The sequence below is a fragment of the Pan troglodytes genome, chromosome 16 (genome assembly GCF_028858775.2).
Source record: "Pan troglodytes isolate AG18354 chromosome 16, NHGRI_mPanTro3-v2.0_pri, whole genome shotgun sequence".
In the NCBI taxonomy this organism is placed as follows: domain Eukaryota; kingdom Metazoa; phylum Chordata; class Mammalia; order Primates; family Hominidae; genus Pan; species Pan troglodytes.
Window position 1 is genome coordinate 26500349 of NC_072414.2, and position 26033 is coordinate 26526381.

The following is a 26033-nucleotide window of genomic DNA, read 5'->3' on the forward strand; positions in this document are numbered from 1 at the left end:
TCTTAGATCAATTTCTTTTTTTTCTTTCTTTCTTTCTTTTTTTTTGAGACAGAGTCTCACTCTTGTCGCCCAGGCTGGAGTGCAATGGTGTGATCTTGGCTCACTGCAACCTCCACCTCCCAGGTTCAAGCAATTCTGTGGCCTCAGCCTCCCTAGTAGCGGGGATTACAGGCGTCCGCCACCACGCCTGGCTAATTTTTGTATTTTTGTAGAGACAGGGTTTCCCCATGTTGGCCAGGCTGGTCTCGAACTCCTGACCTCAGGTGATCCACCCGCCTCGGCCTCCCAAAGTGCTGAGAATACAGGCTTGAGCCACCGCGCCCGGCCCTTGGATTAATTTCTTCATGCTTAAAATGAAGGAAACGTGAATCATTGATAAGGTGTCCCCTCTTTAACAAAGCAAGAGTTGGTTTATCAGGGCCTCTCTTCGCAGGCAGTGGGGTCTCATCCACAACCCTGGAAAAGAACTGGAAAGCGTTGCTCAGCCAGGTACGGAGGGCAGGGCCACGTGGGACTCCCGTCTCCAGGCCCCCTCTCCCCAGCTCCCGTTTCTTTCTTTCTTTCTTTCTTTCTTTTTTTTTTTCTGAGATGGAGTTTCTCTCTTGTTGCCCAGGCTGGAGTGCATGTTGCTGTGCACTTTGAGGGCAGGAACTGGCTCCTGCTCCAGTTTGCATCCTCTGCGCCCAGCACCAGGCCCATCTGCTCAATGCAGGATAAGCAGGTAGCTTCAGGCTGTCCACCCAACCCTTGCAGAGGGTGGAGCTACAGAGAGCATGAGTGGCCAAGATGAAGCCCTCATTGGATTCTTTGACTCTTTCTACTATGTGAGATATTCTTGATGTCTGAGGGATGAACGGCAAACAAAGTGTGGCCTACCCATACAATGGGGACAGTAGTTAGCCCTAAGAAGGAAGGAAGTTCTGACGCACGCTACAACACAGGTGGGCCTTGAGAACGTCACGCTAAGTGAAAGAAGGCAGTTGGAAAAAGACAAATGATTGTATGATTTCACTCACATGTGGCACCTGGAGTCGTCAAATTCAGAGACAGAAAGTAGAATGGTGGCTGCCAGGGGCTGGGGGAGGCGGAAAGGGGAGTTAGTGGACACAGAGTTTCAGATTGCAAGATGAAGAAAGTTCTGGAGATGGATGGTGGTGATGGTGGCACAACACTGTGAGTGTATTTAATGCCACAGAATCATCCACTTAGAAGTATTTCAGATGGTAAATTTCATCTTTTGTGTATTTACCACAATTTTTAAAAACTAAGAAAATTAAGATATCCTTGATGTCAGATGCCAGGAGAGCGGTGTCAGGCATCTCACCAGCCGATTCTCCCAGAATTTTTCCTCCATCGGGTAACCACGAGCCTGGGGTATCCCAAAGAGAAGCCTCAGTGTAAAATCAACAATCTCAGTGGAGTGGCTTCATCAGGGAGTGACAGGGGCGTGACTTACTACTGGAGGACAAGGCAGCAGGCAGGGAAGATGGCCCAAGCCTGCTCTGAACTGTAAGGAGCACGCAGAACCTCTTATCCAGACCCAGAGGGCTGCCCTGTTGATAGCACAAACAGCTCAGGGCCAGCAGCGCAGGAAAACCCCAGGGTCCAGCCAGGTCACGGGCACAGGCCTGCACTCACGGGTCATTGCAGTGAGGATGGAGGTATCACTGCAAATGCGTAAGAGGATATTTTCAGCAATAGTAAAATTTTTAACAGATTTTAGAAATGAAAGGGTTCCCCCTGCATATGTCAAGAACCTGAGTTTCTTTCTGAAACTTGGGTGGGACCCTTTAGAGTTGCTTCAAATAGAAAACACACCATTGGCGGCCACTCCCCTGAGGAAAGGCAGACTTCATGGCTGAAGGCGTCACCCGAGTGCTCCCGGTTTTCAGCATCACACGGAGTGGCTCAGGTGCCCATTCATTTTATGAGTCAGCCTGGGGAGAGTACCCACAGATTCGGAGTCACATCTCTGATGGGACACAAGCTCTACCCTTTCCAAGCATTGATGATCCTGAGGTTGATCAATACTGAGCACTGATGTCTGTGAAAACAAATCACTTAGGTGCAGAGACACCGCAATGACCATCCCGCCGGGGGCAACTGCCTGATTCCTTCCACATCCTGGTCAACATCCCTGGCCAACAGGGCAGCCCACGGACAGCTGCTCTGCCTGGCTCCTGCTGAAAAGCCAACAGCACAACAACTCTGCCCTCCATACAAAACCACATGGGCCCTCGAGATCACACTGGGGCGCCCCATTTGCCCCCACTTCCTTGGGCTGTGGCTGGTCTGTCTGACATTTGCTCTGGGAGATGAGCCAGTGTCTGCCCAGGCCACCACGGGGGCAGAGACGTGAAACAGGCTTCAGCTACTAATTTTCCATTAAACGAGAAGAAAATCAGCTATTGTGAGAAGAGTCACATGAAGGTACCTAAAAGTTGTCACAGTCCACTCACTCCAAATAAAACCCATCCCATTAGGAATATTGTCATTGCAGCCCATCTCCAGCACTCTGCTCTATATAAAAGACTGACTGTGGCAAGATAAGGGTTTAAAATTGAAATCAAAGAGCCATTCCTCAGTGATACCCAGGAAATGAGGCACACGGGCAGATATTCAACCCGCCCACACCAAGAATCCTAAAAGTTACCGTACAGATTGCTCGTTTTCAAGCAACACACAATGATACAAGTAAGTCCTCAAGAAGACTGCATGGGTGGAGGCACTGGACTTCTAATCATGCCATCTCTCAGCTCAGGGGTCCACGACAAAGCTAACCCCACTGAGATGAAAAGCCACTTACCCCTTTTTCATCACTTGCAATACAAATTTCAGAACCCATCCCAAACTGGAAGGAAGGATACGACTGAAACTGAACTCATGCCCAGCTAACCTGGGAAGTACACCCTCCTCAGATAATGGAGACCCACCAATTCCCGGGTGTCAGACGTCACACAACCTCTTCTCCCACCAGGGCTGGGGACCCTCAGGAAAGTCAGGTGTCCCTGAGAAACACCCGGCAACATGCAGAACCACAGGGACAGGAGGCAAGGTTCCAGACAAATACACCCAGTAGACAGTTAAAGATTTCAGAGCTGGAGAGAGCTTAGGACACCCCGATTCTCAGACTGCAGACAGCAGGTGGACACCACTGAGCTGGCGACAGCCCCAAAAGAGGTCAGCTTGACTGCGACGAGGGGACGTCCTGATTATCTGTCCAGTGCTCTGTGACATCACCCCACCCCGCCTCCTATAGCAGTGTTCTAACTACATGAAATTAACCTCACGTATAAAACATATGCCTGGTTCATTTGCAAACAGGCAGCTCTGAGCAGCACATTCAGAAGTTGCCAACTTTGGGAGGCAGAGGAGTTCGAGATCAGCCTGGGCAACATGGTGAAACCCCATCTCTAGGAAAAATTTATAAATCAGCTGGATATGGAGGCACGTGCCTGTGATCCCAGCTACTCTGGAGGCTGAGGTGAGAGGATCACTTGAGCTCAAGTGGTCAAGGCTGCAGTGAGCCAAGATCACACCACTGCACTCCAGTCTGAGCAACATAGTGAGATCCTGTCTCAAAAAGAAAAGAGGTTGCCAGATTAATCCAGTACACACTTCTTTAATCCTGTACTAAATTTTCTCTTTATAGCCAATTCCCAAAGTCAAGTATATTGACTCATAAAAATACCTTCTGGGAAGCATGTGACTGATTTCCAGCTGAGAGGCCCTGCCACTGGATGGTTAAGTTCATAGGCCCCAGAGTCAGGAGGGGGTTGGAATCTCCCCTCTGCCATGCCTGCTACTTGGCCTTGCGTACGCTCGCGCTCGTGCGCTTGTGCGCGCTCTCTCTCACTCTCGCTCTCTCTCTCTCTCTCATGCTGATTCTGCAGGCATTCTACAGGCCTCCCATGTCCCAGGAGCCAGCTCTGTCCACAGTGCTCTTCCTGCTCCTGCTCCTGGCCAACCCTCCAACCAAGGTGTCTAGGAGCCACAGGGAAGAGCGGGTTCTCTTGCTAGTTGCTCTTCCACTAGGCAGTGACACGCTGGCCGAGCTCCGCCTCCACCGGCTCTGAAGACAGCACAGACAACAGTTCCACCTCTTCCACTTCCACTGAGCAGAGGAACTGCGTCTGAATGAAGCCAGAAATGGGGCATTTGGGGACCACAACAGAGAATGGATGCCTAGCAGATGGGAGGACGACAAACTAACTAACACCCAGGCCTTGGACCCACGCCTCCCGGTAGGCTCCCTCTCCTCTCCCTCTCCCCTCCATCACACTTCGGACCTTCCTGGGCCTGGATCACCTTCCTGGAAAGCTGACCACCCCCATGCCTGTGGGCGCCACTCCCCTGCCCTACCACCACAGGGCAACATGGGGCCACATCACGCCACCCTGCAGCTTCTGTTGGAAGAGGCTGAAATCCTGGCAACACCCACCACCCATCAGTCCCAAGTCCCCGAGCATCATTACCTTCATGCAAAAGGCACTAGGTTGGCTGGTTTATCTCATAAGATGAGAAAATGATGCCCATCACCATAAACACATTGTTAGCTGGTATTGATAGCTGTTAACACCCTGAACAAAGACTACATGAAAATGATGGAAACTAGTGTAAAAAGTCGATGATGTGCAAAATAACAAAATCTAACCTAGCAGTAGCCACTCCCTACCACTTGTCACAAGGAAGCACGAGGAACTCACAGCAACTGGCAGCTCCTGCAGGGCGGACACTCCAAGGTCAAGGCTAGAACATAAATGACAGGGAACAACTGAGGATGACCCTGAGCTTCACAGATTCCAGGGACTCTACTGGGGCCATGGGTCCCAGTGGAAATTTGGTGGCATGGGCAGCATCTCCTGGCATGGTCAGGGTGGGGGCTCCCCTCAACCAGTTTGGTCCACCTCCATGGACCCTTTGGCCACTGAGTCACACATGCTGGCCCCACCACCTGCTTTGAGAACCAGGGCTGTACCCTCTTCTCCCTACCCCCTCATCTGCCTGTGCACCCAGGGGGCCACCACCATTGCCTGGGGGTCCTCACGTTTGGAGGAAGCAGCAGAGGCTACCAGTGGCTGCCAGCTTGCTGGCATGGGTCCCAGACATTGCCACCACCACAGCCACTGATAGCACCTGAGGAGACCCTCTGAGCCCCCTGCCTGAGGCCAAGCAGCAGAGAAAGCCACATCCTCTAAGGCCCCCATGGGTGAGCACCCATGTGACAGCCCCCTCCAGACCACTGCCCTTGCCTGGAGAAACCACTCCCTAAGACCCCTCTCCTCCAGCTTGCCCAGCCACACAGGGAAAAAAACTCACTTAAACTGTCCACCGGCCTGCTTCCACTCTGTGACACAGCGGCTGTCCTGGGGACTGCTGAGCTACAGGGACCCCCAGTCAAAGAGCCAACCCACTGACCATGAAGCAGAAAGGCCCTCCTGAGGAGGGCCCCAGGGATCACAGAGTGAACTAGTATCAAATACCCCTCCACAATGGACCCCATAACAAAAGGCATAAATAACAAAAAAGAAAGGTCGACAATGGCAAATGATTCTCCAATAAAAAAATACAAGAGGAAGAATGACAAACCATTTACATCAACAGAGAGACTGAAGCAAGGTGGGCAGGCAGTCCACAAATTTAAAAGGCAACAACTTTTCTACAGACCAGCCATGATCAGCTAGAAAACAAGGCAAGAGGAGGGGATGATCCCAGTGACAACAGCAGCACAAGTGAGAGACGCACAAACATGCATGAATAAAGCAATGAAGCTCCAGTGATGGAGGCAAAGGACTTTTTACATAAATCAAAATCTGGATGAGAAGAAAATACAAAAGCTCTCTCCTCTCCCCACCCCCAACCCCCACCATAAAACTCACAGAGCAACCTTAATCAAAATCCCAATCAGAATATGGGATGAATTTAGTTTATTCTAAAGTTTATCTAGCGGCCGGGTAGGGTGGCTCATGCCTGTAATCCCAGAACTTTGGGAGGCCAAGGCAAGAGGATCACTTAAGCTCAGCAGTTCAAGACCAGCCTGGGAAACTTGGAAAACCCCACCTCTACAAAAAACACAAAAATTAGCCAGGCGTGGTGGACCCTGCTAATTGGGAGGCTGAGGTGGGAGGATCACTTGAGACCAGGAAGTCAACGCTGCAATGAGCCGTGTTTGCACCGTTGCAATCCAGCCTGGGTGACAAAGTAAGACAGTCTCAAAAAATAAATTAAATAAAATAAAGCTTATCTATTCAAAGGAATATAGGAGGAAAGGTTGGCGGAAAATGAAAAAAGAAGAGGAATGAAGAGGTAATGGCCCTTTAAGATAACTAAGTCTTACCAAAAGCCACCGTAACTTAGACGGTAGATAGTGGCACAAGAATAAAGCAGTAAATTAGAATGGAGAATCCAGAAACACAGGAGAAACACTCAGAACACAGCAGCTACTTAACCCATGACAAACCTGCCAAAACAGAGAGGTCAAAGTGGCTGACTAGGAAATTAGGTTGGAATCCTATAAAAAAAAAGCTACATCCCCAAATCACACTGTATCTAAAATACATTTTAGATCAAAGAAGAGATGTAAATGTAAAAAAATCGAGACTATCAAGTATTAGCAGAATATGCAGGAGGGTGGTTATACATATTAGGGTACATAAACCCATTCTCTAAGTAAGATACAAAATTAAGGAGTAATTAAAGCAAGCTTGATAGTTTTAACAATGTAAAAATTCCAAATTTTTACATTGCCAGAGATGTCTTTAAACAAATTCAAAGGACAAGTGGCATCTGAGAGAAAATATCCGCAATATATATAGTAAATGAGGAATAACCCTGTGTACCAAGAACACCTATAAATCAACAAGGAAAAGCTACACAAATCAAGAGAAAAACAGGCAAGGATGAAAAAGAGAATTAGAGAAATTCAAATTAGTAGTAAGCACAGGAGGAGCAGTTTGTTGTCATTCACAATTTTTACAAATACAAAATGAAATAAGCTATCACTTTACACCCACATGACTGAATGAAACACAAAGACTGATCATGTCCAGAGAGTGTCGATGTCCAGAGAGTGTCAGTGGGGACACCGCTGCCCCACACACTAGCATCATTTAGAATGGTCACCACCTGTCAAGAGAGCAATTTGGCAATATCTGTTGACACTCTGAATGCCCAAACCATTCAGCCCAGCAAGTCCACTTCTAGGAATCTATGCTACGAAAACAACCTCATGCAGATCCAAGGGTTTAATGTACGAGACTCCACCTGTCAGCATTCTCCGTGAGTGTGAAAAACGGAACAACCCAAAAGTTCAATAAGTAAACAGTCACATATTATGCAAGCGTCAGAATAACGCTGCTTGCGCAAAGGACAAGGGACCATCTCTAAGACACACAGCTGGTGAGCGGATCGAACTGCAAATCTTATTTACAATAGGATCCCACTTTGTTGAAAAATACTTTTAAAATATGTATGTATTTAAAAGACAAGTAAAATATGTCCACAGACAGAAAAGAAAATGGGAGGAATCGCCACCAAACTGTGAACAATGATTATCTTTGTGGGCACTGAATGGGGCAGTGGTGAAGTTAGGGGGAAGCTTTCATTTTCTATTCTACATGATGCATTTCTGTAAAGTTCTAATCTTTATAATTAGTACATTTGAATTTCATAATCAGAAACAGATATTTAAAGGATCTCAAGATCTATGTTATATATCTATCATATGTTAGGTGCCAGCCCCGCTGATGGAGCCAGGGTCCTTCTCAACTCCAAATTCCACTGCCAGAAAAATGGCACCTTTCTTCTCCAGAGATACAAGATAATTGCGAGAAGGCAAAATTTTTTAAAACAGAGACATCAAGCCAGGTACAGTGGCATGTACCTGTAGTCCCAGCTACTCAGGAGACCGAGGCAGGAGGATTGCCTGAGCCCAGGAGTTCAAGTCCAGCCTAGAGACAACATAGCAACACCTCCATCTCAAAATGCAAAACAAAAACTACAGATGGTAGATCTATTTAATGATTAGCTCTGGTGGGGAGCGCTGCCCCTCAAACCTTCACCTACCCAAGCAGCCTCTAGTTGTTAAAGAATTCTCAGTATTGGAGAATAAAACAAAATAGACAAGCACTTTAAAATTCACCAGAAGTTAGGCCGGGCACGGTGGCTCACGCCTGTAATCACAGCACTTTGGGAGGCTGAAGCAGGCAGATCATGAGATCAGGAGATCAAGACCATCCTGGCTAACACGGTGAAACCCCGTCTGTACTAAAAATACAAAAGTTAGCTGGGAGTGGTGGCGGGCGCCTGTAGTCCCAGCTACTCGGGAGGCTGAGGAAGGAGAATGGCGTGAACCCAGGAGGTGGAGCTTACAGTAAGCCGAGATTGTGCCACTGCACTCCAGCCTGGGTGACAGAGTGAGACTCCGTATCCAAAAAAAAAAAATTCACCAGAAGTTCCCAAGGAATGTGCTTCCACACATAGAAAATAATCGAGTCCGTTTTTCTGAAAACTTGCTTTAAAGTCCAATTGTGGGGAATTGATGTAGATGGTTCCATTTTAACTTTTTCAGCCAGAGGAATTCTAAAAATTCTTCCTTCCAGCTCAACAGAGCAAATCCACCTACTGCTCTGCAAAAGGAGGACAAAAATCCTCCTGGGGCCACAGAATTCAGCAGCTTTTCCTTGGATTCCTAGGACAACCAGCAGCTGCGGGACACTAGGCCAAGCTTCAAAAGGCAGCCTGCCAGCCATCGGACTCCCAGGCACCTGTGGAGTCCTAGGTGGTGGAGGAACTGGGGGAGGGCTTGGTTTCAACCTATTTGCCAAATCACCAGCAAAACAAGACATGTTCAAAAGGAACAACTGCACATAAATAAGCCAGGGCTCTACTCCCCAGCCCCTCAGGTCACCGGCCCAGCCCCTCAGTGTGCTGGTGAGCAGGACAATCAGAAAAGGCCTCTCTTCCTGGAATAACTAACAGTCTCTCACCATCCCCACTCCCACTGCCCGGTGTGTCATGGGAAGTCTCTGAAATTCAGGTTTGGGAAATCAGTTGACATGAACTACAGCATAATATTAGATGTCTGATTAAAATCATCAAGATGATACAAAGGTCTAATCGCAGAGGTGCTCTCCACCCCCAACCCCCACATCAAATAGAGCTTTCTCTCCTTCAAATCAGACTTCTTTTTTTTTTTTTTTTGAGAGAGAGAAGTTCTCGCTCTGTCACCCAGGGGAGGGCAGTGGCACCCTCACAACTCACTGCAGCCTCAACCTCCTGGGCTTAAGCGATCCTCCCACTTCAGCCTCCCAAGTAGCTAGGACCACACCCGTGAGCCACCACATCTGGCTAATTTTTCTATTTTTTTGTAGAGGTGAGATCTCAAACTCCTGGACTTAAGCGATCCTCCCTCCTCAGCCTCACAAAGTGCTGGGATTACAGCATGAACCACCGTGCCCAGCCTTCAAATCAGATTTCTAAGGAGCCTAACAAGCAGCAGGCCTTTCCAGTTACAGTGCATGGAAGTAACAAAGGCAGCCTCAGTCAGCATCCAGCGCAGTCCTAGCAGACAGGGATAATGAAGTGGACGTGGGCCTCACGGGAGGGAATACTGTCCCCCACCTCCACACCATGCTAGTGAGAAAAACAGACTGCCTGCAGCTCCAAAACATACAGCAACTTACCCATAAAACAGGGACCTCTGATGCTTCACATTATCAGGTAAGAAATGTTTCTTGCCCAGCAGCCCCCAGAGGATGAACAGCTCCCTCCACCTGAAAGGGGAAGAGGGCCCAAGCTGCAGGCGCCCTGGCCTATCGAGGCCGTGGACAGGAGGCACCCGAATGTCTCCCCAGACCCCACCCTGCTGCAGAGGCCTCTGCAGCCCATCACCCTGCAGCGCTGCTGTTCCCACTGCTTCTTGGAGAACAGGGGCAATTTAATCTACAAATCCTGTAAATCCTTGTAAAAAAAAAAAAAAAAAAAAAAGAAGGGTAAAATAAAACGTCTGCACTAGCAAGGCTGGGACTTGGCATCAGCTGCCACCTCCTACAGAACCCAGTGGGGAGTGGGCTCCAGAGCCTCCCCGTGATGCTGGCAGTGCCTCGGCCAGACACCTGCCCCCGCCACCCTCCTGCGTCCTCACTGCATCCCTTCCCACCCCATGTCACATCTTCTGCTCATACCTCCCCACACCCTCCCCTCGCCTCTGGATGCACCCCTCAACACGCCCCTGACCGCGTCTTCCTCCCATGCTCTGAACTGTCCACTAGGGAAGCCAGCTGCAGAAATCACTCTCCTAGAATTCGCTTGGTAAAATATGTGTTGTTATTGGCCCATCTACTTTGCTCCCAACCCACAGCAAGGGCTCTCCAGGGCTACCAAGCCCCTAATGGTCAGGAATTCCCCCCAACCCCCATCTCCAGCTCTGACCTACACAAATTACATAATCCTGCTGCCAAAAACTGGGCCCTCCCTATGCCCAGGGTGCCACACTCCAGGCTGGCCCTTCTGCCTAGAGGGTTCTTCTGGCCTGGGCTCTGAAGGGGCAAACCCACCCACTCTTCTAGGATGGGGTCCATGATCCACCCCAACCTACCGTGGGGCTCTCACATCTTCCAGACTGTGCCTCTCTAGGAGGGCCTTGGACCCAGAGCCAGAATGGGGCTCTGATGCCATTGCACATTCTCCAGCAACCCCTTCCATGCCCTCCCTCCTGATCCCACCCAGCTCTAAACTGGGAACAAGAAAGCTGGAATATAGTAGCTGCTTGGAAAATACCTACTGAGTGCATGGGTGGATAAATGGACAGTGCTCCAGGCAAAGGGACTCGGGGGTAAGAAAAGTGAAGGGTACCTGCTCCCGGTTGTACCACTGCAGAGTCCCTGAGTGTCAAAGGACTGAGAGGTGAATGACGGGCAAGGTGAGACCTACCAGGTTAGTGTCCCGCACCCCTTTGTTTCCACTATTAGATTAAGCCACCCTATGTGACGGATAAAAGGAGCAACACATACAAGGAGTTAGGCCGGGGTTGCCAAAGTGAGGAGTGGGAATGCTGCCAGTCCAGGGGTCCCCCACGGCAGCTCCCCAAATGAAGTCAAGACAAGTTGGAGATGAGGCTGCCTCTAGGTGTATCAAATCAACTGAAGTAGCACCAGTCCTCAGTGCTGATTAAGCACAGGCACGCCTGTGATCAAGAAGAAAACCATTACTTAATAAAATGCAATTAATTTAGAAGCTGAAAACTGGGAAAGCCCAAGGGAAAGACACAATCAGGAGTTCTTGGTCTGGAGGGGCTTCTGCTCTCAAAGCTTCCAACCCAACACAGCACAAAGACGTCTTCCCCAACAACCGCACATCCAACCTGCAAAACGATGACACGCTCCTCTCCAGGTACCTGAACCTTAGGACTCAAAGGGTAGAGAAAGTTCACAGGCAGAATCTTCACAATACATGCACAAAAGAAAGGCACTTCTAGTAGGAGCTGTGGGTCAGGAAAACCTCGATTTCACCCAATGCCATTCCTGAGACAATCAGCCATCAATGTGACCCACTCAGTCCTGCCTCAGGGGCTCAGAATCTAGCAGTCAGGCCAGGTGGGAAGTGCAGGGACCTGTGGCCAAAATCGGCCCATTCATCACTCAGCTGACAGCTTTCACGCGTACTAGCCAGAATCAGTTAGAGGCTGGAGGTAGTGCCAGGTGTCTGAAACCCAGCAGGCAGGTTGGTAAAACACTCACACATCCTAACCCTGGTGACTGCACTGACCGAGTGCTTTACTGTAGCAGAACAGTTGCACACATCTCATCTCCTCCATCCATAGTAACTCAGTGGCTGGTGAGGAATGGGACACAGACCTCCACGTGCCCTTCTCGGGATGAGTCAAGACAAACTCTGAGCAGTGACGCTCTACAGCTGGCTCACACGTGGAGGCAGAGCCTGGCTTCCCAGAGCTTCCAGTTCCTAACACACGCCTGGCCCCACTGCACCACACCCGTGACAGCTGCCACCAGCTCCGGATAATTCAGACAGATGCTAGAGCACATGGCTCACTTATTACACCAAAAGACTGAGAAGCAAAAACTGTGTTTTAATTGCACAATGCACACACTTGCTTCCAGAGAGACCTGAGAAATCCATCATCCCTAAATGCATGCGGTTACTCAACTAGTGGCTTTACTATTTTTGAAACAATGGATTTTTCCAAGACAGTTGATAATCAAACCAACTGCGGGAAACCATAAACGATACTTGTTTATTAAATTAACAACACATACAACAGTTCAGAGGGATTCATATTTAGAGGTGCCTTGCTGGAGAATCAATTCCAGGAATGCCAAACCAACCAAATGAAAAAAATTATATATCATACACACACACACACACACACACACACACACACACACACACACACACTGATGCGTCACTTAACGACAGGGATGTATTCTGAGAAATTTATCATTAGGCAATTTCATCATTGTGAGAACATCATAGAGCATACATTATACAACCCTACTACAACACACTAGGTTATAGGGTACAGCCTACTGCTTCTAGGCTGCAAACCTAGGCAGCATGTTACTGTGCTGAATGTGTGTATCTAAACATAGAAAAGGCACAAACTAAAAATATGCTATAAAAGATAAAACATGGTGCCCCTATCTAGGGCACTTTCCATGAATGGAAGTTGCTCCGGTGAGTCAGTCTGTACGCTAGTGCAGACTTTATAAACATTGTACAGTTAGGATACATTTTTTTAAAAAATAAAGTAACTGCACTACAACTTTATGACAATGTCACTAGGCAATAGGAATTTTTGAGCCTCATGATATTCTTGTGGGACCTCTGTCATATATGCTATCATCAACCAAAACAATGTCATGTGACGCATGACAGTACATATGTATCTCAACTGAAAATCCTAAATGTCAATAGTATTCTCCGACTCACTATTTACTAACAAGAGTTTCCTCAGAACTGTCTTTGCCTGAGAGTTTCAGAACCAAGCGTCTCTCTGCACAGTTGATTCTAGGGACAAGAAGTGCTAAGAATCCATGTTGGCTTCAAGTGCAAAATGGAAAACACCTTAGTGTCCCAGCAACCATGTCAGCCACCTTCCTGGAGGGCAAGCTCCCACGCCCTTTCCCCATCGCTGTGAAGGGCCCACGTCATCTGTGGCATTTCCACGACTCTCCGATGCCAGCCATCAGTCTCTCAGCACGTGTTGAAAATTAGCCCCTGTACTTGCCCACCAGTGGTCATAAGTCCTAGTCATGCCCACCCCGTTAAAAACAAATCTGATACAAAATGGGCCCCAGCAGGAGACAGAGAGAAAACATGGGCCTCACACTCTCTCCAGCTCAGGCTCAAAGGCCAGCACTGCCCCGTCACAGCAGGGTGCTCTTAGGCAACCCATAGCTCAGCTACCTGTCCCCAGCCTCCTCGTTGCAAAGTTAAGACAAGACCTGCCTTCTGGATTTGCCGGGAAATTATTTAAAATGACAAACAAAGAGGGATGGAACTCAACACACAGAATTGCCCGATGATGTGTGTTTCATTCCAATGGTTTCGTCATCAAAACCATCTTTAAATGTTGGAGTGTTCCCGTTTCCAGAAAACTAGAGACGAAAATATTTCCACAGTCACTCAACGCAGGTATCTCAACCACATATTTTTTCTCTTAATTTTGATCCTTGAAACACAAACCAACAGATGCACCACCTTACATTAAAACAGCCTTTTAGAGTTTAGAGTTTATGACAGGCCGCCTCTGCATTCTCTCACTAGGCCGTAGCTGTAACTCACAAACCTGACCCTTAAAACTCCCAGGACAATAAGAGAAGCCACACCATGGAGCTCTTGCTGTCATAAAATATCTCGCATCGGTTCAATATCGCATCTCGTCTGTGCCTCAAAACAACCACAGGCAAGAGGCCTCACGCGGGTATTGCAGATGCTGAGAAAGACTCTCAAGCCAGAAGACTGGCCCTGGGCCCCAGGGATTAGTGGGAGGGCCAGGCTGGAACTGAGCTCTTGTTATTCCAAATCCCATCCTCTTTTCCGACCTCCCAGTCCCTTTCTCATAAAACCAAAGCATCTTCTCCAACCAGGCCAGGACACAGGCAGGAGACAGTCAAGCAGGAGGAGGCTTCTGGAAGGGAAAGCAGAGTGGCTGAGAGCCCTGGGACAGAGTCTGACATTAGGTACAGGACAAGTTTGGAAAGATCCAGATGGAGTGGGAAGGGAATCTGGGCATGGGGGTGCCTCCTTCCAAAGTGCATCCACATCCGAGGTGACTGCAGGGAGACGCAGCGCTGACTTTGGCAGCAGGGACCACCTGGGTGCAGAGAACCCAAACAACTGAAAATCCAAAAAGGAATCTCAGTGCACAGTAAGAAAGCTCATTCTTTGGGCTGGTTACCTTCCCAAACACGTTCTCCTCTGGCCTATGTGAAACCGACGTTGCACAGTACAACTCTGCAGCTCTTTCCTGACTGCCCACTGAGTAAGGGTCTGTGCTACATTCTAGGAGGATCCAAAGGTGAACACAGCTGGGTTCCAGCTCTGGGACTCGGGAAAAGGAGGCACAGGGAGCAGGACATGTGCTGCAAGGAGACTACTGCTCCCGTGTTTCATTCACTCACTCATCCAACAACAGCACTAAGGCTCTGCTGTGTGCCAGGCACTTTTCTAGCTACTGGGGATCCAGAGGTGAACAAAGTCTTTTACATTTGAGTGATAAGAGACTGACAATAAACAAACAAGTACATAAATAACACACTGAATGTTGAGTAATAAGGAGAAACACAAAGCAAGGTTAACAAGAGAAGGGGAAGTAACGCTAATTTATGTAGGGCTGTCAGGGAGCCGGCAATAGGTGAGGGGCCGGCCAGGTGGGCATCTGGGGGTGGCTGATGGCAAGGGGGTGGGAATAGCATGTGCAAAGGCCTGGAGGCAAGAGTGGCCTGGCAAATCTGAGGACCAAGGGATAAGATGAAAGAGCCTACATTCAGTTAGGATCTCCGGGATGGACGTGGGCCAAGATGACAGGTGGGGATGGGGTGGGGACAACCCAGGGCAGATCTGGGCAATGAGCCTGTCTGCCTGGAGCCAGGAGAGCCTGGAGGGACCATTCTTGGGAGCGAGCGGGGGAACTTGAGAAAAATCAGGCCGAGAAACATGGATGTGGAGGGAGCACTGGAAAGCCACTGAAGGCCTGGGCAATGGTGACACACCTGGCCTGGGCCAACTTGCAGACTCAGGGGTACCCCACAGCCCAACCTGGGAAACCTCACAGCCGGCACAGAAATCATAATGCACACAGCAATGGCACCCCACCAGTACGCAGGGTTCCACATAGAGAGCCTGGCTGCATGATCTTGAGGTCACCTAACTCCCGGGCCTCTCTTGTGTGTCTGGACAGGGAGAGAGGGGAGGATTGGCTTCAGGAGAGATGAGAAAAGACAGTGCCCATGACAGCTGACTCAGCCTGTGCCAGCAGGCTGCTCTGAGACACGAGCTGGACCCAACCCAGGCGGTGGGCGGCAGGGGGGTGGGGAGGAACTCTGGGAAAGGAAGGAGGCAGAGAAGCCTCTCTGTAGGCGCTCAGGCCAACCACCACCCAAGGGAACAATGAGCACCCCCAGCCCCCGATGGGCACACAAGCTGCCTCCTGGTGAGCAACCATCTCAAACTTGACCTACATCCGGGAGGCCTGCTTGGTCATCAGTGGCTACCTTACACCCTACCTGTGCCTCCACGTTCCCAGTCCTCACGGCCACCTGGCAAGGGTGAGGAACTGAGACTGCGTTGAGGATACACAGCCTGTGAGTGGTACAGCCAGGGCCGCCGCCCAGGCCCAGAGCTCTCTCCGTTTCTCTAAGGACCAGGCTGCAAGGCAGGGCATGTGATCTCTGCCGAAGACATTCAAGCCACCCAGTGATGTGTGCAGGGTCTCGATCCCCACCGACCGCCAGTCCTCTCCTCCCCTGGACAGTAAAGGTTTCTCCAAGACTTCAGACCATGGTGTCACCTGAGGCCCACACCTGTTAAGTCACTGGGGCAGGTATGCGTGGCAGAGGACAGCGAGGAGTGCCGGAGAGGAGCTGAGGCCTGGAGGGGGCCTCTGCAGCCAGGCTCAACCCCCACTCTCCCCACTCCAACAGCCCTCACTGCAGCCACCGCGGCCCAATCCAAACAAAGCCCAGCCTGATGCCAATCTCACCATCAACTGTTTTTCCTCTGACTTCCTCAGTTTTGTCTGGGAAAAATTAAGGTGTCTTATCCCATCTCTAAGCTTCCAGGGGTGTGATCAGTGTCTTTTACAATTACCTTTTACTTTTATCCAGCATTTCTTAGCTCAGTTGGCAAACTGGATATTTATGCAGCTCCATTTCACAATCCATCCCCACCAATTATTCCTGTGAAACTAACATTTTGATTTTCTTTTTTTTTTTTTTAAGGTTAGAGCTACTTAAGAAGGTTATGTAAACAAGTTAACCAGCAGGCCACAACTTGGGTCTGGGGTGTCAGAGAAAACATGCAAGGTGGAAGAGAATGAGGAGCTGATGGTCACCAGCTTTACCTCCTTCCAGCACCCACTCCTGCTCACACACTCACACCCCGTGGGACTCAGCCTGCAGCTTCTCCCAGCCCAAGAGCCAGACAGTGGGGACGGGCACAGACCGCACTTCCTAACAAATGAGAGGGAAGACTTGATGCCCCATTGCTACTGCCATCACCCAGTCCCAGCCCAGCCAGGGAGCCCACTCCAAGGGCCCCCCGACAGTACTGCTAGAGCCCACCGAGGGCTGCCGGCACACAGCTGCAAGGTCCAGCTTTATCTACTCACGCCCTGGACACTGCCCGGAGCCCCAGCAAGTTCCACGTGTCCTTATCACCCCAGCCCTCCTGCCCCGCAGTTCCTAAGCTCAGGAGACCCTCTCCAGCCCAGGCTGCAGGGGAAGGCAGCCCCCACGGTCACCAAGGAATCAGCGCAGAGTGCAGGGCATCCTGGACTCCCCGGACTGGGAAACCCAGTTCCTGTCCCCCTGCGTAGTGGCCACACCTCTGGGAGGGGAGAAACCCCCGCCTCACCTCACTGGAGGGACCCTAACCCAGAGGCCTGAGAAAAAGCCACCGGCAGGTTCCTGGCACTTGCCAACCTGCACCTTAGGAAAACTTGTCCCACTTCAACCTGCAAAGCTCTCAGGTCATTATTTCTAAAACCACTGTCCTTTCTCAACGAGGAAGAAAACAGAAACAAACAAAAACAGAAAGAGGCACAGGAGGTTGAAGAGGCCAGAGGCAGTTTAGCCCAAAAACAAAGTGTCAGACGCAAGATGCCAAGTTTGGGGCGCTTCATCCACCGCATGCCCATTTAAGAGCTGACTGCACTCAACCACAGATTTACGTCTGGTGCCTGCCAGGTCGTATCTCAAGAGATCTGAAAAAATAAGCCTTCCTTCTGCCAGTAAATACTAAGACTAGCAGGCCCCTCTAAGGCTCTGCTCTCCACTGGGGTACCGCAGGACAGGCCCCTCAGCGGGCGTTCCCCGCACCCTCCCTCCGCGTCAGCCCCCGGGAAAGGAAATTCACCCCTCGCCTGGGCTTACCAAGGCCCGCCGCCCGACCCATGGAGCCCTGCTTGGGGACTGGGGGCCTCGATGTTCTCCTTCACCATCTGCGGCCAGATCTCCCTCCAGCAGCCTTGCCAGGAAGTGCCTGGCGTGGAGAAGGGGCCCTGCTTCTCCGCCGAGGAGGGGCAGGTCCGCGGCGTGCCTCCAACCCGGCGCCTGCAGCCCTGGGGCAACAAGGTGTGGGGTTTTTAATTGAGAAGTTTTTCCCTCTGGGCCTTATTACACAGACAGGGAAAGGGAAGGGGCGAAGATCCGGTCTCGGGTTCTCCCGGGGAAGCGAACCCAGAGGCGACCCCAAACTCAGTAGTTGCCGCCCAGCACGGGGACTCGATGCCGGCGTCAAGCGGGGCAGCGGAACGCACCAGCGGCCCGACCAGCCCAGCGAGATCCGAGCGGGCGGCCCCGCCAGACAGCGCCACTTGCCCGCGCCGAGAGTGGCCCCTTGCCGCGGTGAGCCCCTCCCGGGATGCGAGAGCATTGCCTGGTCCCCGCCGCACCCGCCCGCCCGTCGTGGGAGGAGAATGGGCCGGTCCGAGAGGCGTAGGGCCGCCGGGCTGCACCCCTGGATCCCAGCAGCGGCCTCCCCGCAGCCCCGCCGAGTCCGGGGGGCAGCGCTCGGGAGCTCTTGGCCTGCAGCTTCCGCGCCGCCCCCGACGCGTCCGGGTCCCCGCGGCGCCGCGGGCGGCCCCAGGTTGCCGCCGCCAGTGAGTCAGGCAGCCAAGGTTCCCCAGCCTACCTGGCCAGAGCGCGGGGCTGCCCCGGTCCGCCGCCGTCCTCGCCGCGCCGCCGTCCTCGCCCCGCAGCCGCCGGCTCCGTCCGGGAGGCTGAGCTCCTTGAGAGCCCGCAGGTAGCGGCACACCGCGACTGCTAATTAGCCCGGAAGCTGAATAGCGGCGGGTACATACCGCAAGCCGAGTACGGAAAGCACGCAGGGCTGCCGCTACCTGGCGCACGCGCACTGAGCTGCGGCTGCCGAGCCCGCGCCCCGGTCCCTGCCGCTTTACCTCACCTGCTCTTGGATCACTGGGGCCGGGAAACGCTTCCCGGCGACACCGCGCGCGGGGAAGAGAGGGAAGAAAAAGATGCGTCCGTGCCGGGCGTTCGCGAGGCCCTGCGGCCCCTGGCCCCGGCACTGGGACATCGGCAGGGCGGGCGGGTGCACCCAGGACCCGGGTCCAGCCGGGAGGATCTACGGGACCAGGGCTGGAACCCAGACGTTGGACGGCTCAGCGCCCCGAACGTCCCGGGCCCTGGGGAGCACACAGATGCCCGAAGCACGTCCCGGCCTTGCTGGCTGGGGAGTTGCAGGGGTCTGGTCTCGCGGGTAAAGCCGGTGAACGCGAGGCTCCGCATCCTGCCCCGGCCGCGGCGCTGCGCCCTGCTCGCTCTGCCCCGCGCAGCTGTAAGCGGGGACCTTAGAGCTAGGAACCCTCGGGGATCGCGGCCTCCGAAAGCCCCATCGGGCAGGGGAGGTCCCCTGCTGCCTCCCCACCGCAGCACCCCTAGGCGCATGCTGGACTCCAAGGCTTCCCTGCCGCTCCCAGTAACCACCCTAGCACTCCATTTCTGATACTCTGCTGCTTTAGCCCCCAGCCCCAGGGCCTCACTCCAGGCCTTTCTCTCCTTGCTGTCCTGAATGGAGAGGACCCTGACCTCCGCGGGGCCCTGGGGAGCACACACTCCCAGACACTCACACACATCCCCAGGAGAGCCAGTCTTCCGCCCCCACAGCGCGAGAAATCGAAATCCCCTGGAGGCCCTCGGCGAAGGTCGTGCTGGAGACCCCGGTGTCACCTTCGGCCTTCTGGCCCTTTCATTGAGTCCCAGGCAGATGTGGTAAGCCGTGGGAGAGGCACAAGGTGCCTAGTCTGTGCAGAGCGGGACCTCAGCTGCCTCGCTCCCCCAAATCCTGGTGATTTGCCCTCGTTTTCTTTTCTCCTTGTGGCTGGACTAGGCGAAGCCGTGGCATGGGAAGTTCTGAAGACGGCGGGGGGGTGGAGCACAGAAGGACAGGGGGCCTGGGGGGTGAGGAGAGCCCATCTTCCTGCTGCCCTGAGGGCCTGACCTGAGACCCTGAGGAGAACGGGCTGGGGAAAACCAAATCCTGAGCTGCACTAGGGTTAGATACAGTGTGGACTTGGCCTCTGCACACCCTGAGCCTGAGTTAGGACAGCAGCTGTGAAATGAATGGGATTCAAGATGGGGTCTGATAAATCACATTTATATCCTCTTCTTCCATTCAACTAATGGATCAGTGTTTTTAAAAGTCTAAGCCACATAACAAAGAGGGCAGAAAGAAGTCGTTAGCAGATGAATGATTTCATCTGGAAGATGAAGAGGATTTAGAGATCTATGGGATAGATTTGAGGGCACAAGCCCAGAACATATGAAGAGGGTCTGGAGCGGGGGGCGGGGGGTGGCTGACCCGTCCGGCTGTGAGAACCTCAGGGAGCCTCCAGGCTCCAGTGCAGTGCAGGTATCACAGAGGGCAAAGTGGAAATGGGACTGGAACAGGTAGAATAAATGAAGATCCAGCATGGACAATTAATGCCCCTCCCCCCAAATCATGGATGCAGCCAGTCACTTACCCCAAAGAAAAAAATCAGAGATTCTCTCCAAAGAGAGTTGTGTACACTGCCTGGTGAGAGTGGGTGCTGCCAGTGTAGTTGTCGGTCCTCTGGAGGAAGCCTCCCTACCGTGGCATTTAAAGGTCCACCAGTGTAATGACTGGCTCGCACTCTAAGCTCTCCCCACATGCACATAACCACCATCAGCCTGTCCATAAAACTCCTTTAGATACGAAAGGAGAGAACGCCTATTTAATAAATGGTTCTGGGAAAACTGGCTAGCCATATGTACAAAGCTGAAACTGGATCCCTTCCTTACACCTTGTACAAAAATTAATTCAAGATGGATTAAAGACTTAAATGTTAGACCTAAAACCATAAAAAGCCTAGAAGAAAACCTAGGCAATACCATTCAGGACATAGGCATGGGCAAGGACTTCATGACTAAAACACCAAAAGCAATGGCAACAAAAGCCAAAATAGGCAAATGGGATCTAATTAAACTAAAGAGCTTCTGCACAGCAAAAGAAACTACCGTCAGAGTGAACAGGTAACCTACAGAATGGGAGAAAATTTTTGCAATCTACCCATCTGACAAAGGGCTAATATTCCAGAATCTACAAATAAATAAATTTACAAGAAAAAAAATCAAACAACCCCATCAAAAAGCGGGCGAAGGATATGAACAGACACTTCTCAAAAGAAGACATTTATGCAGCCAACAGACACATGAAAAAATGCTCATCATCACTGGCCATCAGAGAAATGCAAATCAAAACCACAATGACATACCATCTCACACCAGTTAGAATAGTGATCATTAAAAAGTCAGGAAACAACAGGTGCTGGAGAGGATGTGGAGAAATAGGTGGGACTGTAAACTAGTTCAACCATTGTGGAAGACAGTGTGGTGATTCCTCAAGGATCTAGAACTAGAAATACCATTTGACCCAGCGATCTCATTACTGAGTATATACCCAAAGCATTATAAATCATGCTGCTATAAAGACACATGCACACGTATGTTTATTGCGACACTATTCACAATAGCAAAGACTTGGAACCAACCCAAATGTCCATCAATGATAGACTGGATTAAGAAAATGTGGCACATATATACCATGGAATACTATAAAAAAGGCAGCAATAAAAAAGGATAAGTTCATCTCCTTTGTAGGGACATGGATGAAGCTGGAAACCATCATTCTGAGCAAACTATCTCAAGGACAGAAAACCAAACACCACATGTGCTCACTCATAGATGGGAATTGAACAATGAGAACACTTGGACACAGGGTGGGGAACATCACACACCCGGGCTGTCATGGGGTGGGGGGAGGGGGAGGGATAACATTAGGAGATATACCTAATGTAAATGACGAGTTAATAGGTGCAGCACACCAACATGGCACATGTATACATATGTAACGACCCTGCAAGGTAATGGGTACAGCATACCAACGTGGCACATGTGTACATATGTAACAAACCTGCATGTTGTGCACATGTACCCTAGAACTTAAAGCATAAAAAAAAAAAAAATGTATCCTTATCCTGTTGCCATTTTGAAGCTGCATTTGCTTGTCCAACACTGGCTTTCAGTTTAAAAGAAGTGTACCTAAAAAGTTAACAAAACAAATGCTATACTTATGACAGTGCCTATGCTGTACTGAGAATGGTTAGGTGCTGTCGCATTTTACAGAAAAGATGTACTGATTTAGTTCAATACTGACTAACAAATCTAACCTTTTATTTATAAGATATTCTTCAGGAGAGCATCAACACATGTAATAAGTAAAAGATCATATATGGATCATTTCACTTTTGATCCAGTCAAATATAAACAAAACTTAACCATTTTTATCACAGAATAAGTAATAGCTACCATTTGCTTTGTGTCTTCTATATGCCAAGCCTAACAATGGGCACCTTTGCCTAAATTAGTTTATTTTCTCCCTTTTACCAACCGCGTGAAATAGACATATCTTCCTCATTTTACGTATGAGAAAACTGCAGCACTGACAAGTAGAATCTACCTGAGTGCATTCTTTTTTTTTTTTAATTTTAATTTTTTTTTTGAGATGGAGTCTCGCTCTGTCACCCAGGCTGGAGTGCAGTGGTGTGATCTCGGCTCACTGCAAGCTCCGCCTTCTGGGTTCACGCCATTCTCCTGCCTCTTGAGTAGCTGGGACTACAGGCGCCCGCCACCACGCCTGGCTAATTTTTTGTATTTTTAATAGAGACAGGGTTTCACTGTGTTAGCCAGGATGGTCTCGATCTCCTGACCGTGTGATCCACCTGCCTCGGCCTCCCAAAGTGCTGGGATTACAGGCGTGAGCCACCGCATCCGGCGTGAGTGCATTCTTAAGTTTAAAATCTGTAGGTTAAAATTAATTCTACCTGTTTCCAAAACTTGTGACTTTTAATCTCGGCAACCTCACCTCAATAATCTACTATAAAGAATAAGCTTCCACTGTTCTTCACCTCTTCTTTAAGTGAAGGTTCCATCAAAGAAATACCTTGGAAGCTGAACATTTAAAACTTTATTATACTCTGAGCTAGTCCTGATGAAAAAGAACGAGACCATCACTACTTTAGATATTTTTTTCTCAAAACATATTAAAATATGACTTGTTGAAGGATAATATATTTTAGTTAAACAATTGCCACTTAATTCACAGACTACATATTTTTTTACCTACTGAATGCATTTTGTTTTTCGTCTGATGTGTTAGAATTTCTTTTGAAATGCTGAAGCTCTGTAGGCTGTTGCTCAGGCATTCCTGGTCTTTCTGTGTCTTTGGTTGCCATCCAGTAGCAGCAGCCATATACTGCAGTTGAGTAACAGAAAAGAGAAACCCTCTACTTTCCAAGATGACTGTGTTTTTTCATTCAAAAGTGAACAATACGTGTATTAGTCCATTTTCACACTGCTATAAAGAAATACCCGAGACTGGGCCATTTATAAAGGAAAGAGGTTTAATTGACTCACAGTTCTGCATGGCTGGGGAGGCTTTAAGAAACTTACAATCATGGCAGAAGGCAAAAGGGAAGCAAGGACCTTCTTCGCATGGCGTCAGGAATGAGAGGGAAGAGCGGGGGAGACCGCCACTTATAAAACCATCAGATCCCATGAGAACTCACCCACTATCGCGAGAACAGCCTGAGGGAACACTATCAGGAGAACTCCCATGATCCAATCACCTCCCATCAGGTCCCTCCTCTGACACGTGGGGATTACAATTGGAGATGAGATTTGGACAGGGACACAGAGCCAAACCAAATCAGTAGGTATTAATTTTGTGTACCTAATTTATGAAACTTTTAGCCTAAAATTAGTTCAGTATTTTCCCTTTTGCCAACCCTATGAAATAAGTGTGTTTTCCTCATTTTATGTGAGAAAACTGCAGCACAGATAAGTAAAAGAATCTACTCTAGTTTCTATAATTATTAAGTTTCAGGGTTATGGGTTAAAATTAATTCTATTTATTTCCAAAACAGATGCCTTTCTTAAGGAAAGCATCACACAGATAAAATAAATAAAAGGTAATATGTCTTATGTTTCTTTCATCAAGAAAAATGAAAGTTTTTTTCTAACATTTATTGTTTGTGACATTGATTTTGAAAAAAAAACTTGAATTATAAACATAATACAATTTGAAGACAAAATTTAAAGATAATATGAAATTATATGCACTTGAAGTAAAACTTTTGTCCCCACTGAGTCCAATGAAGATACACACATATCTATATACTGACAAAAGACAGTTCTGCCTAAATTTAAAAAAACAGTTTTTATTTTTATTTTATTTCTTTATTTATTCATTTTGAGATGGAGTCTCACTCTGTGGCTCAGGCCGAAGTGCAGTGGTGCGATCTTGGCTCACTGCACCTTCCTTCTCCTGGGTTCAAGTGATTCTCATGCCTCAGCCTCCTGAGTCATAGGCACATGCCACCACACCCGGCTAATTTTTGTATTTTTTTTCCTTTAGTAGAGATGGGGTTTCACCATATTGGCGAGATTAGTCTCGAACTCCTGACCTCAAGTGATCCACCCGCCACGGCCTCACAAAGTGCTGGGATTATAGGTGTGAGCTACCGTGCTTGACTATTTTTTGTCAGAAAGTATATAACCAACATTTTCCCCTTCAAAAACTCATTAAAGTAGTTGTGTTAAAAGTTCTGCTGAAGTCAATAATTAGCACATCTGTATATCAGTGATTAATGCCATCAAATCAAATGCTAGCTTTCCCACATTTTTCTCAAATATGATTTCTTACCAATGGCGGGGTGTGGGGTTAGTATAAAGGTCCTAAAAGAGAATTTATAATCATAAATGTATTTAGATAATGTCTTCCCAGATGGACAAGTTGTAGTCTGGGTGTGGATAAAATTTTTAGGAAGTAATTTAAAGCAGAGGCATATTAGAAACTATGAGACATAGTAAATCAGAGACAGATTAGAAACTCTGTGAACAGAGGTGAGAAACATGTACTGCCATAAAAGAAAATGAGGTTTATTTAAGCCACTAAAAGTAAGCATATAAAATGGACAATCCTGATAGTTAAAAAGTTTAGTGTTCATCCACCGGGGCCTGTCGTGGGGTGAGGGGATGGGGGAGGGATAGCATTAGGAGAAATACCTAATGTAAATGAGGAGTTAATAGGTGCAGCTAACCAACATGGCACATGTATACATATGTAACAAATCTGCACGTTGTGCACACGTACCCTAGAACTTAAAGTATATATAAAAAATAGTTTAGTGTTCATCTATTCAAAATATAGTATAATTTTATTTGAGATTATCTTTTTTTAAGTTTGAAGATTAAAAAAATTGGTATCAAAAGAATTATTTGAAAAATATTCTTCATCTGAGTAAAAAGTCCTGTGTCTCTGGGTAGATATTAATTTTATTCCAGTCGATTTAACAAGTTGTAAACTGGGGAGTGGGAGGAATAAAGCAGGAAAAAGTCATCCCACTTAAAATTACCTATTTGATTAGGATGTCAGAGAGTAGCTGATTCACTATGCTACGGTTATAGCCATATATGATTTTTAGTTTAATTTTGAATTCAAAGGTTGGCAATAACCAGATCAGAAAATGTATCGTATGTTGCCGAACATTCGGAAGTTGCTTTCACCTCACACTGCTCTACCAAAACTTCTTTGTTTAATGTCACCAGTGACCTCTGCATTGCTAAGCCCAGTGGTGGTTACTTGAGTATCTTTTTATTTGGCCTAGCAGCAGCATTTGACACTTTTTATTTCTCCCTGTTGTTTGGTACATTTCTTCTCGTGGCTGCACGGATTCCACATTCTCTTGGTTGTGATTCTTTCTCACTGGTCATCTTTCCTAACCTCCATTGTTAATTTCTCCCCTTCTCTCCGCCATCTTTAATATTGGTACACCTGAGGGCCCAGGCTCTGGTTCTGTTCTCTTCTCTTAGAAACCCTTTGAAGCAGGCTTTCTAAACCATGGCTCTGCTGACATTTTGGGTCAGACAATTCTTTATATGTGGGGCTATCCTGTGCATTGTAGGATGTTCAGCAGTATCCCTGGTCTCTAATAGCCTCTACCTATTAGATGCCACTAGTAATTCATTCCCCAACTGTGACAACCAAAAATGTCTTCAGACATTGCCAGCTGTCCCCTGGGGAGAAATAATTGCCTTCAGCTGAAAACCACTGACGTACTCTTTGCAATCTTGAGGATATCATTCAGACTTATGCCTTTAAATACATCAATATGATATTGATTAACATATTTATTTTATGAACCCAGTCTTTCACAAATTTCAGGCTTGTATATCCAACTGCTTACTTGGCAT

The 26033-nt window shown here is 48.8% G+C and overlaps 1 protein-coding gene and 2 long non-coding RNA genes across 31 annotated transcripts in view; 2 read left to right on the plus strand and 1 right to left on the minus strand.

Moving 5' to 3' along the window:
• GOLGA8A (golgi autoantigen, golgin subfamily a, 8A) overlaps window positions 1–23289 on the minus strand; it is a 67050-nt gene extending 43761 nt beyond the window's left edge. For 13 of the 29 annotated variants that reach the window (XM_024348991.3, XM_063794038.1, XM_054666828.2 and 10 more), the window contains exon 1: window positions 18373–18562. The gene's annotated coding sequence lies outside the window, so the exon portion shown is untranslated. Of the gene's footprint in view, window positions 1–9683; window positions 9705–16329; window positions 16421–17612; window positions 17636–18372; window positions 18566–23231 lie in introns of those variants that run through there. The other 16 variants (XM_063794044.1, XM_063794043.1, XM_063794042.1 and 13 more) reach the window with 12 other exon arrangements.
• Window positions 590–9689, plus strand: LOC129137193 (uncharacterized). The gene is made up of 3 exons (XR_008539533.1): window positions 590–3484; window positions 3894–4244; window positions 9372–9689. It is a non-coding gene; the product is annotated as an uncharacterized LOC129137193 (long non-coding RNA).
• A 73-nt stretch (window positions 23290–23362) lies between the features above and the next one.
• The window catches only part of LOC134808509 (uncharacterized), a 78488-nt gene continuing 75817 nt past the window's right edge, over window positions 23363–26033 (plus strand). The window contains exon 1 of the long non-coding RNA XR_010151593.1: window positions 23363–23490. This is a non-coding gene — a long non-coding RNA (uncharacterized LOC134808509). The remainder of the gene's footprint in view (window positions 23491–26033) is intronic.